Source organism: Cynoglossus semilaevis, chromosome 12 (assembly GCF_000523025.1).
Source record: "Cynoglossus semilaevis isolate Cse_v1.0 chromosome 12, Cse_v1.0, whole genome shotgun sequence".
Lineage (NCBI taxonomy): Eukaryota > Metazoa > Chordata > Actinopteri > Pleuronectiformes > Cynoglossidae > Cynoglossus > Cynoglossus semilaevis.
In genome coordinates, this window is record NC_024318.1 from 11,485,488 (window position 1) to 11,498,630 (window position 13,143).

The 13,143-nt window shown below is 37.9% G+C and overlaps 1 protein-coding gene across 3 annotated transcripts in view; it reads left to right on the forward strand.

Annotated features, from left to right (window-relative positions):
* Nucleotides 1–13,143, forward strand: part of mocos (molybdenum cofactor sulfurase) — a 103,560-nt gene that overhangs the window by 3,459 nt on the left and 86,958 nt on the right. The window contains exon 2 of one of the 3 annotated variants that reach the window (XM_025060705.1): nt 1,060–3,341. The gene's annotated coding sequence lies outside the window, so the exon portion shown is untranslated. Of the gene's footprint in view, nt 1–320; nt 3,342–13,143 lie in introns of those variants that run through there. The other 2 variants (XM_008322173.3, XM_025060706.1) reach the window with 2 other exon arrangements.

The following is a 13,143-nucleotide window of genomic DNA, read 5'->3' on the forward strand; positions in this document are numbered from 1 at the left end:
GCTGGGGGGGGGGGGGGTGGGGGGCAGGGGTCCTCGCACCCCCACCCCATCCCCATTCTCTCCTTACCTAGGATGATCACCACAACTCTTACCTGTTCTGGCTCTGAGACCACGATATCAAAACAACAGCGTTGTTTCTCATACACAAAACATAACATGAACATTAATAATAATCATCCAGCTGACCTGACCTGACCTCATATACACACACACACACACACACACACACACACATATACATATATACTGTATATACAATATTATCTATTATATATTATAATATATTGTATATAATAATATATATCATATATTTCATATCTATGCCGACTAAAACTGTTTATACTGATTAGACACACAAATATAGCTGCTGCACCACTTATGTGAGGAGTTATTTGTAGTAAAAGTAGTAGTATTTCAGGAACGTGACTGTGCAGAACATACAAAGTTTGGAAAAGTCAGTATATTTCAGATGTCATGACTGTCAGTGTAAGCGTTCAGGGCAGCTTGTGTCCTTTTTAGGGCAGCTTGGTTCTTATCATTTCCAACAGTCTTAAATATAAGAATAATGGAAATTTCAAGGATGTTCTCAAAAGTTTGTATAAAACTAAATTCCTCTTCATTTCCTTTTCACCTGTTCCAACATTCCTTAGAGTTATACGTTCATTTTGTATCACACTGAGAATGAACCACGAGGCTTATAATCACAAATCAATCTACTTGTACAATAATTTCTTTCCAATTGTCGTAGATATATGGTCATGTATCTGCACTGTTTTATATTTTAGGTCTGTCGTATAATGTTTAAAGATCATGAAATTGTATTCATTGTAGATAGAAGTTGATGAAATCTTTAAATAAATGATGATTTCCACACCTGGTTTTCACCTCTCATTTTCAGATAATTCCATCATATGATTATATGCAATGAGTTGGCACTAAATATGAAGTTGTGATAATTAAAATTACACATCGCTGAATACTTTCTGGTTATATTGTAAAAGTTAATACAGTGGTTGGTTACACCTTAATGTTTTTTTCTTCTGTCCATGTTTTTCCCAGAATCCTGTCGTCCTATGGCCCCTCAGGGAGCTCTTATCTCAGGAGAGGCTGCCCGTGCTGGATTGCTGAGTCACCTTTCGTTGGAGGCTGCCCTTATCTCAAGAGCAGCACAACATTCAGGCAGTTAGTTGCACAAGGAGGAACTCTGGGCAGGAGAGCTGCGGCCTGCTGTGTCTTCAACACCATCCTTGGGATTGCTGCAACGCTTCTTGACTTCCTCCACAGCATGGCAGTCCAGCCCTGTTCTGTCTGGATACGTCGTCTTCAATCCTGCAGGTACGAAGCCGCAGGATGAGGGGTCGCCACACTGAGGCCACTCAGAGGGAATGCTGGGACCGTAACATGACTCAGTGCTATCAGTGAAGGCAGGGGTGTCCAGTCACGCTCATGGCTCTCCCATTGCACAGAGATACTGTCCCTTCCAGTGACACAGCAGATTCACCCACCGTGTGAGAAGCAACACGTTGCAGGGAGGATGATTCAGGAAACCTGTTAGAGAAGTTACTAAAAAGTCACCATGATGCATACCAGTGACTAAGCTTCAGATAACAGCTGACACGTGACATTAGATAATATTTTTATTTATTTGCTATTGAACCTATGCAGCTTCAAGTTTTTAATGTCATTTTAACTGCACAAAATTGGCCACAAATTTAACAAAAATATTAAATTAACCCACAAAGGTATAGATTAAAATATGAGATAAGTCAAAAAGTTCTTTGGAATTATGTCATAATTACAAAAGAAACATTTTCTATCATATTATAATAATGTAGAAAACACATACTAAACATCTTCTTGAAAACAAAAACAACCTAACAGCCCATATTAAATGGATCCAAGTATTCCATTACACAGTATATATGAACACACAGGAGCTGCAGGGGCGTCAAGGAATTTTACGCTTACTCAGTTCCGCAGTGCTCAAGATGACATGCCACATGCCGGCTGTAATCCACAGCTACACATCAGACCTAATGTTAATCCGTGTTCCCTCAGGTTTATCCACCACCTGATTTTGCTATAATTAATATCATTATGGCAAGTCTCAAAACATCATCAGGCCACACAGCAGTGGGAGTGGTGAACAATGGGCTCCGGCTGGTTCTTATTTCATGGATCTTTAAGCAGTATTCACCGTTTCACATTTGGAAGCGTCCGTAGCGTGTAACCCTTAATTGGTTTCAACACCTTAATAAGTCAAAGGCGTTCAAGACTGATAATCACATTAAATAGTCCAATTTATCTTAAAAAGTCAATTGCAAAGTGAGAAACTCTTTCTTTAGGAATGCATTATGCCGTGAGGATGTCAGAGTAAATTAAATTCCCCTCTGCACACTAAAGCATCAATTTCCTTATGGTAATTATCTGCTGGAATAGACGTGTCACTAGAAGGAGTCAGGCATGCTTGACATTTAGCCTTTTTATACGCAGGCGATGAGTAAAAATTAAGATGAGGAAAAGGAAATTAATCTCCAGCCCAGGCAGGCATTGAAAGATCCTGAAGGATAGTGGTTGAATCAATCACTGTTTGTGAGGCTGATAAAAAAAAAAAAAAAAATACAATGATGAGATGCAGACCACAGGCTGGAAAATCTGAGGAGGAGGAGGAGTTGGAGGAGGTCTGTAGTTCTTTCTTAGCAAATAGAGTTATGGTTACTGTGATGAGGGTTAATGTAAAATAAAATACTGAACGTCTGGCAGAACAACACCGGCTTAACTGTAGGCCAGGAGAACTGCTTAAGAGTCAAGTCAAGATATGTCACAGTGACATCAAGGAATAGATCTTAGGAAGCTCATTGTTGAAATTTCAAGGTGAAACTACACCTGGTTGTCTAATTATAAGTGTAACTATTACCAAGAAGTAATATTAAAAACTGAAAAGATATATAGTATTAACAAAATGTAATTATAGAAGGAAAAGCCAACCAATGAAAATAATAAATTAATAAAAAAGTTGGTGAAAACACAAAAAATTGCCAACGGTCAACCCTTTCTCAATAAATATGTGCTGTGTGTGCTTTTGGGCTGTAATAGTACTTGTATTCGTCCCAAACCGTTCAACACAAATACACACCTGTATTTAACGGCGCACCTGTGTAGGTAAGAGGGGAAACTTAATTCGGAGCGGACCGCTGCGACTTCCGCCGGAACGCATTGTGACTGGACTCTATTGCCGTTCGCTCAAGTCAGGACTTTTAACTAACCGTTAACATGGACGAGCCCCGTATTGTCAATGGAAGAAACGCCACGTCCCAGCAGTGCACGCTTCAGGAGAGCGGGTGAGCCTTTTTTTTATTTATTTATTTTTTTGCACGCAGACTATAAAAACACAACTGTAACTGTGGCGGAGCAAAACTGTCCATATAACTAGTGTCGTCCCTCCCACCCCCTATGTTTATTTGTATGTATATAACAGCGGAGTTGCTTGTTGTGAGTGATACATATACATATTGTGTACATTGTGTGGAAAAATCATGTGCGACTACAGATGGTTTGACTTGAAGTTTTGCACCCCTTATATCTATTTATCTGTTTCTAAGGTAGGATTAATTACCCAGTACAGTATTCTAATTACAGCAGGTAATTATAATACTGATAATATTTACTTGTTTCTTGTCAGTGTGCATAACACCCTGGTAAACTGTACAACTGTCACTGTGGTTCCTATACAAATGATCTCATCTAATGAAGTGCAACAGATGGAATTGTTCTACAGAGATATAAAATAGGGAAAAGTTCTTTATTTATGGATGTTTGGATATATTTTACGTTCAGGCTAATTCAACAGTTTTTTGATTTTTTTTTTATCTTAAGCTTTGACCATTTCATTCCTCTGTGTGGTCTTTATAAAGCTTTGGCAGTAGATACACTTTTGAGTTTGATGGTTGGTGAGATTAAATTTGTTTTCAATTTCAAATACTTATCCTGAGGTGAAAATTAAATCTAACCAAAGTATAGATGAAGAGAAACAGGAAAACCATCTCATTCCTATTTCCTGTGTAAGCGTGAAGCTGAACAAACCACAGATACAAACCCTTTATATGTTGAATTACTATATAGTCACTTCCGCAGAAAATAATATAATTTGGAGTATGAGCACCGTGCAATTCACACTACTCTGCTCCCAATAAATTAGTTTAATATGTCAATATGTAAGCATTAGTGTATAATATCCTCAACTCTCTCCATATTTTTTCTGTTTTGTTGCTCTTTTTATCCTCAATGACAGTCTCACAATCTGTTTAGGCTCCACACACACACACACACACACACACACACACACACACACACACACACACACACACACCCACACACCACACGAGCTCAGTGAAATCGTCAGCAGGAGAGTGAATGTTTAAAAGTACAATGCAAACGTTCAGTGCCAAGAGTTAGAAAACCACTCATCTAAATCAGGGAAATTATGATAATGAGACAACTCATTATTCTCCAGCTCACAGTGAATCACTCACTGACATCACATCATTATAGACACATTCATATAAACAGATAGGATGGCATAAAAAGGGAGCTTTCAAAAGTTTCTCATCTGCTTTGTCTAATATGTGTGTGCGCGTGCGTGCCTGCGTGCGCATATGTATTTGTAAGGAAGTGCAAGGCTCAGGAAGAAGTTATACAAAGTTTTTATAGTGGGCAAAATGGTTAAGGTTTAAAACAAAAATAACAAAATGCCTCAGAGGCTGCACTTTCCTGGAGATGCAGCCTGGAATATGATGATTCCACAACATTGTGGATGAAGTCTTACTTCCTGAAATGGCTCAATATTTGTCCTAAAGCCACAGTATAACAGTATGATTAAGATCTAAATATGTTCAAGGCAGACTGTTGCTATGTCACATGGTAAATTTCTCCAAAGCTGGAGTTTTCTTTACTTATTATTTGGACAACATTCTATGTTGTTTTGTGTGCCATCAGTTATTATATTTGAAGTTGAAGATGCTGAGTGAGAAGATGCCATTAAAATAAAATCTATGGAGGTGTCGTCAAGCCATTTTGCCACACTCAGAAAGAATCTCCAGGAGGTTAGGTCGCTAAAGACTCAATAAAATGGGTAATAATACCAGTGCTTAAGTGGAATTTGCTGAGAAGGTGGAAGGAGAAGTGTCAGAAACTGACAATGACAATGACAATGATCAACAGAGATGGAGAGATTGGGAATTGGTGAGTGAGAAGTGAAGACAAAGGGATAAAAAGTGGAAAGGCAGTCGGTTGAAATATAAGGATGTATGGAATTGATTGGCCTCATAAATTATGAACTAGTGTCCTGGTCTTGTTTAAGGAGCAAAGTTAAGGTGCAGAGCTTCAGTAACTACATTTATATTAAAGTTGAAATTATGCTGATTTAAATGAAAAGGCAGAGAAAGTGTCGGAATGTTGTAGATCTGGATTAATAACAAGTTGGGGTTCTGAAAAGAACTATGCAAAGAAGTCAGGAGTGGCAAAGAAGTATGTGAGGATGGTGTGGGACATTATAAGAACAACAGGAGAGTATTTTATTTTGTGCAGTCTTAGTGATGCATGGGTTCATGGTAAAAGCGGAGGTACAGCATGGATCAACTCTGAGCCTACATTTTTGCAAAGGTTATGGACAGGCTGAGAGATGGGGTCAGGGGCCAGCTCCCCGGAACATGATGGTTGCAGGTATCATTGTGATCAGTGGAAAGAGTACTGTGGGAGCAGGTGGAGAGGAGAAGTATGTGAGCCAAATGCTATAGAAAGTGGAGGGTTATTAATTCCAGGAACTGGGATTAACCATCATATAAATATTTGTATTTATTTTGTTGTTTATTTTAGCATAAAAAAGACTAAGCAACTAAATTTAGGTGGGGTTAAAAATGAAGCTGCCTCTAGAGAATATTCTGAGACATTTTGCAACACAATTAGGTAATTGATCAGAAAACAGAAGTCAGAACTACATCTTTTATTTGACCTATGATTATTTTGATTGTTTCAATTTTAAATTTCAATTTCAGTTGACTAACCACCAACTAGCTTATACACTGTATGTACTTATAGAGATGGCTACAGCTCTACATGTGAGAGGTGGAATCTGTTCATCAAAAAATCCCTACAACGTCTGACGGTTGCAGCTGGCTGTTAATCACTCCAAGTGCATGACTTTTTTTCTGTTTTGGGGAAAAACATGGGAGGCCAGCCTTAATCAGCAGAGGAAACAGATCTTGGGGTGGGTTGAGAGGGTCTGGCACCAGGACAATGGATCTAGGTTGTGAAAAACCACGGTTACCGCGAGCTGCTCTGGATCCAGCCATCTGGAGATGCCTGCTCCAAAAGCCGGTAAAGTTCGCTCAGATGAGGCCTGACTAGGAAACAGGTTTACGCCTCCTTAACAGCCAGCCAACGCTCCTAGAGCGGAGGGATGTCAGAGAACTTATTGTTACACTTCATTTAAACCGACAGAACATAGTTGTTGGTGTGTGGTATTTTATATTATTATTTAACACTGTCTGTTTATTTCATCTTTCTAAGAATTGTACAGTAGGCCAATAATTTGGAACATGTACAAATATGCTTTTAGGTGTTATGTAACAAATTATTAAATGAATATAAAAACAAATTATTGTAATTTAACATTTAGTTAGTAATCATGTGTAGTGGAGATCACATAGACAGGAAAATGTGACTCTTTTGCTTCTGTTTAGTTAATGTAGCAATTGTGTTGTTGTTGTGGTTGTTGTGGATTTTTCTCATAGATAAAAAATATCAGATTATTTTCTGACATCAGATGAACACTGAAACGTTACAGTGAAAAAACTACTCCACTAATAAGCGTCATATACCTTGTGAAATAGAACAAGGTAAATATAATAAACATTGAGTATCATAAGTACGTTTTGACCTTGAGCTGTGAGCTGTAAAAAAAAATATTACTTTTTATTTCCATTTTTGCAAACTTACCCTAACTTAACCTCACCCTTATATTTTAAAATGTAACTGACGTTGGTAAAAGCTGTTCTGTAATTTCATGGAGAAGGAGCAGCTGTTTGGTGGAGTGTGAATATAACCTCAGGCGGGATGTGGAAGCACAGCCCAGATCGCCCCCAAGTGGATATTTGTGATAATACATTTTTAAAGCATTTAGCCATAAATAATATGGATACGTACGGTGCAGAGAGAAAGGACAGCTATTCCCGCAGAGATTTCAAAGACTAAGAAAATTAAAAGAAAAAGGTTAAAGATGACAGGTTTATTATAAAATTGTGTTAAAATATAAAATAAAACCCTTTGCAAACATAGCAAACGACACTTTCAGAGACCAGAGAGCTGAGTAATAGTTTAATAATAAATATAATAATTTGACCAATGAATAAGCAGGATACAGAACACAAGGGCTTGGACCGATGTTGCAGCGTCATTATTATATTAACAACAGCCTCAGCTGTGGGTTAGATCCATTTATAGAGGGACACAAGTCTAATCGGCCCAAAGATGGAACCTTTTCTTTTAGGAGGCTTGTGGGAAACATCTATTTAAAAGCCATTGGCTGATAATAAGTTGTTGATAACTGGGTGATTTATAGAATTCCGATGGGCGTCTGGTTTGCCCACTTACCACTAGAGGGAGCACTAGAACTACCGAATGTGCACGTCATTTTTTTAAAAATACGGTGCAGGCTTGCAGTCTAGTCATGTCTCCTTTTAGAGAGTGTTATAAAGTAATGAGTTTTCAGCACCTTAACTCTGCCTAGGTATAGTCATCTGATAGATGATGACAGCCAATCAATCATAGTAGATATTTTTTCAGTGCTATTTAAAAAATTGACTGAATGAAATCAACGCAGAAGTGAACTAATGTCAGTGTCATCCAACCACTCAGGACTATTTGACTCATCAGGAACATGGTTCTGGAGTGAGATAGTAAAGGACTGGACCTAGTGTTGCTGAATATTTTGAACCAAATTCTAAATTTCTTGTGTTTTGCCTTGACTAAAGAAGTCATTGAGGCAGTGGAGAGCAGTGTGTTAACCACTGTACACGTCAGACTGTGTGAATACACACAATCATCAAACTGTCACACTGCACTTTGTCTCAGCTGTGAAGCCTCTCCTGAGTTACAATGTATGTCAGGATCCTCCTGAATACTTCAATTAGCCGAGTTCTGCCGAACAGAATAATAAAGCCTGATTATATTCTCAAAGTGAACACCTGCTCGTGTAACAGTCGCCTGATGTGAAGGAATAACCACTGTAGGAAAATCCACAGGGAGGTGTTTGTGTTTACAATAAAAGGATATGATGCTGCAGATGTCAGTTTACCAGAAAACATCGGGTATTTGGAGGGGGTAAATCAAAGACTGTTTGATGCCCTCGGAAATATTGATAAAAAATAATACTTTTTTAAAATTAAACAAGTCAGAAATGAATGGACTTGTTTTGTCTTATAAAACGCTTAGTTTTATGACATAAAACAAAGCGTTTTATATTATAAAACAGATTTTCAAAGTGTGACTAGAAATGGCCTTCATCATCCTTTTAGTATACATAAATAATAATGAAGTAAACATTATTATTTATTAATTAAAACATATTTAAAAAACGTTAATTAGCCAAATATCAGAAAATTTACAAAATACATATTTTTGCATACAAATAGATAATGGTGGCCTTAAATGAATATCAGTTAACTGCTAGGTGTCAGGTGGCAGCAACTAAAATACTTAAACACCTATTCATCAACTGCATTGATATGCAAATACTGGTAATCTGAAGGTTTTAGGGTGAACATCGCTGTTTTTTAAAGTATTTGGATAAAATGATCCATCTGAAGTTCAGCGTGTTCCTCTGGGTCACCCTGGTGTGTCTGTGTCTGTGAGGAAGCACTGAGAGCGTCAGGGTGACAGAACATAGATAATGTCTTTGGGATAAATAAAAATTAAGAAGCATAACTATGCAGAGTGGAAACTGTTCTCGAGGCCATTGTGCTGTTGAATCGTCCCCTGAGGTTAAACTAAGCCCTCAGTTCTTACTGACCTTCTAATCCTCCCTCTGACTGGATTATAAAGAGCACACAGCTGCCTCGGCAGCACATGAATGCATACAGATACCCACTATTTGTACTACTTTTAGTTTTACTACTAATGATTTTATAATCCTTTTTTATAAATGTTGTATATGTCAAACCAACACATGGACCACACTGTAGTCTAACTACTGCTAAATCTAATGTTAAATCTGTGTGGCCCTTTGAAGGACTGGGTGACTGTAGCCTGATGATTGCTGGGATTGGCTCCAGCTCCCTACTGCTCTGAGAAGGATTAAGCAATTGCTTTCTGGCGTACGATTAAAAAAAATCAGACACACAAACAGTGCACATTTTTCGTAATCGCCAAATTTTAAAATAACGTTATCTTGAAACACCTAGTACCCTGACACGCTGCTTGTAACACCCTCTAGTCTGTCATGGTAATCTGCACTGCAGAATATCCTGGTATACATCAAACACACAATCTTTGTGCATGTCATCCAACTTCCTTTGGTTATTACATTTGATTAAATCTAGTCACAGGGCCGGATGTAGGGCCTGCGTTGTGAGATTAGATGATCAATATCAACACCTTCACACACAATTATTTTGAAGTTATTTAGTCAACTTGCAAATGTGGTTGTCCCAGTTGGTCTCCATCACCATAACAGCATTTTAATAGACTTCCTTCCCTTTGATGTTCAATGAGTCAAGTTACAGCCTCAAAGTCCCTTAAAAAGCCAGCATCTTTCCAACGTTTTACTTTACTTTTAGTTGTTCAGAATTCTAATGTCTACAGACGTTTCACGGTAGACAGAGGTGAGGTAAAATGGTACATTTAACATTAAGCACATCTAATTAAACACATCTGACCACAGTGTTTTGACAGTAGAAAGTGAAGTATTTCAGATGCTATCAGCAGTTTCCTTTAAACATCTGACACCACCTAATGGACATATTTACTGTTTCAAACAACTTGAACTAGAGGCAGCTCAGTCTTTACTTTATCGTTAAATTTATTGTTATGGTTGAATTAAACTTTAACTGTGGATTGGATACCATTGATTGAATTCTGTGACTCTGCCAATGCTGTGCTGTAAAGCGGAGGCATCTGCTGAAAAATTATGGCCACAGAAAAGTGGTCGGATGGAAGAGGCAGCTCATCTGTACCTAATCTCTTGGTGAACCTTCATCCTGGTTCACAACCAATTATGAGAAAGAAATTATTCATTTATCTCCTGCAGAATGTCAAACTCAAGGCCCGTGGGCCAAGTCCAGTCTACTCCTCCATTTTTTGTGGCCCACTAGATCTTAACCTGTGTATGGTTGACTTAAAATAAAGGTATATAGCATAGAGTCTATAATACTGGATTGGTTAAATACAACAGTCTGTTTGTGTGTGTACTTTATGATCTATGCATGGTCATTTCATTTTTTTATTTATATTATTGAGGAACACGTTGTGCAGTCTGTTCAAATGCTTTTTCCTGGTCAAAGTTTTGTCAGGGCTAGACTGTTCAATAAATGTTAATCCTGTTTGTCCCCCAACTTAGACTGTGATTTAAATTTTGGCCCCTGGAGTGTTTGAGTTTGACAGTCCTGATCTACAGCTTAATCCTGTTCAGGGTGAAGCTGGACATAAAAATGAGATGGTTGTATTGGACTGAACCACACAGATGACAAAGAAATATTGTCACTCCTAGAGAGAAAGCTATTAGCTATTACTGTTACTAGCTATTAGCGAACCTCCTGACTTTGTGAAGAAGTAGAAGAGAAGGAAGTGGGAAGAATGTGTGACCACTGAATGTCTATTATTTGAGTTAGAAGTGCCATTGCCATTTAACAGAATCGCACATTTAATTTTTGGTAATTTTTTGCATGTTGATCAAAGGGGAAAGTGCTGTATTATAGGTGGGCTCAGTGGTGTCTGTCATGAGAACAGTTTTATATCCAGCAGGAAATCTTAAGAACAGTAAAACAATAAAGTTTTAAAGGTGCACTCAAGTTGTGGACCAGAGTATTCAAACTGCCTTTATAGCACTTCCTCAAAATAAGGCCATAATATTTTTTGCCACCTTTTCTCTGTTGCTCCATTAACCACATTCAGGATGGAACCTTATGGTAAAATCAACGATGGAAGAAGAAAAAAAATCAATTTCATCCTATATTGAAAAATGCACAAGTTCCATCTAAACTGTAATATCACCATATAGAATGACACAAGCTTTTCAGAGAGTCTTGAAACGTAGTTATTGCTAGCCGACAGTGTGTGTGTATTGACAAAGGTCAGAGATCTGCTGTCAGCTATAATAATGCAGTAAGTGCCTGTTGCTCAGAGACTATTCTTGCAGCCTCTCAAGTGAAATTGCAGTCTTGCTAAGGGGTCACATGTCACTATAAGGTTTTCCAATGTTCTGTACATTGGCATAAACTAAATGTGTCAACATCCGTTCTCTTTGTCCATCAATAATGTGAGGCAAACATCAATGATGATGCTCTGCTGTCTGTTGTGGAAGTTGCACGGCAACATTTCACCTCAGAGGAGAGAATCCTCTGCTGATATTTCTCCCCTGACCTGTCTCATTTGGGGACACAATGAATACTAATTTATCATAAATACCTTTGTCCACGCTTGACACTTGCTTATCCTTGTGAAAGCTATTATTCACAGATGTGTTCAGGTGGTTAATAATAATGAGGAGATTCGACCTCGTCTTCGGGCTCACTGACCTGTTTATTTTCCCATCAAAGTACAAAGCCATTTATTTTTTTTTAGAAACATAATTGCATTTGTCAGCTGTTCCTCTAGCTGACCACTAGATGGGGTAGCAAAGCCTGGATTGGTTAGCCGTTCTCCTGGCGTAGACCTAACGCGATTGTCCTTTCCCTTATGAATACACAGACTACCACAAATATTACAGCAGATATATAATATATAAGTCCCTGCTGTAATATCATGCAGATACATTATGGCCCAAAATAACTGCATTACCCATCGAGATGGCTGTAAAGCCAGAGGCCACTTCAGATCCCGTAAGAAATAACAAAAATGATGATTGAGAAGGTACTCTAAATGCCGTTGTATATTTTTTAAAGTTGACCGTAAAAGTGTTATCATAAAGTAAGTATTTTTGTGTGTCTATTGATTTGATAAAGCTGTTCTTTTTTAATTGCTAAGGGAATAAGGAGCGATGCATGTATTGCTGCCGCTGTTTGCAAACCTTTGTTGCCATTGTTGGTCAAAAATAGTCATATACATGGTATTTTTTAACAAAACTGCCATAAATATCCACATTCTCTGTCACTCAAAACACTCCTATCATTTTAAAATAATTAAAATGCATCATATTATATTATTTATTTATTAATGTAAAACAATGTTCTAAGGCTGATATTTTCTCTTAGCAATGGTCAAGAAACAGAAAAGTAATATATATTTTTTAATTTGAGTTAAGGGTTAAAGTTTAGTTTAATGGGTTTTATCTATAATCAATTATCTTTTTATTAAATGTATTATTAAGATTGTTTTTGAAAGTGCAACCTGAATATGTCAGATCAAACAGATCGTCCCTGTATGCAGACTGCCACCACTGTACATATGCTTCAGTATAAATAGTGGAGGCAGACTGCCTCGGTGGCATTTCCCTGGCAGAGAGAATTAATGTGTTAGTGACAATGACAGTGATGCTAGCTGATAGATGATTTTTACCCCGGCTGTCATTAGCAAATATAAACACCCAAGAGCAGTTGGAAGGGATGAGTTAAAAATAGTCTAATTAGAATTACTGTGATGGCTGGGTGGTGAATCTGCTCAACTCCCACTCCATGCCCCTCCATAAAAGGACAGTGTAAATGACACTTGTGAGACCTGGTGTGGGCTCCATCTCAACCAAAACCACTCTCCACAGTTAAAGGGGGGAAAAAAGTACACCTGGCGCTCGTTACATCAGTCTTAGGTCTCATGAGAGCTTTGTTGACTGGAAAGTCATACTTGCAATAAATGAGGTGAAACAGGTCTGAAAGTCCAGCTGAGTTATTACTGTGGAAATCAATTAATTATCCCAGTACCAGAAATACTCTATAT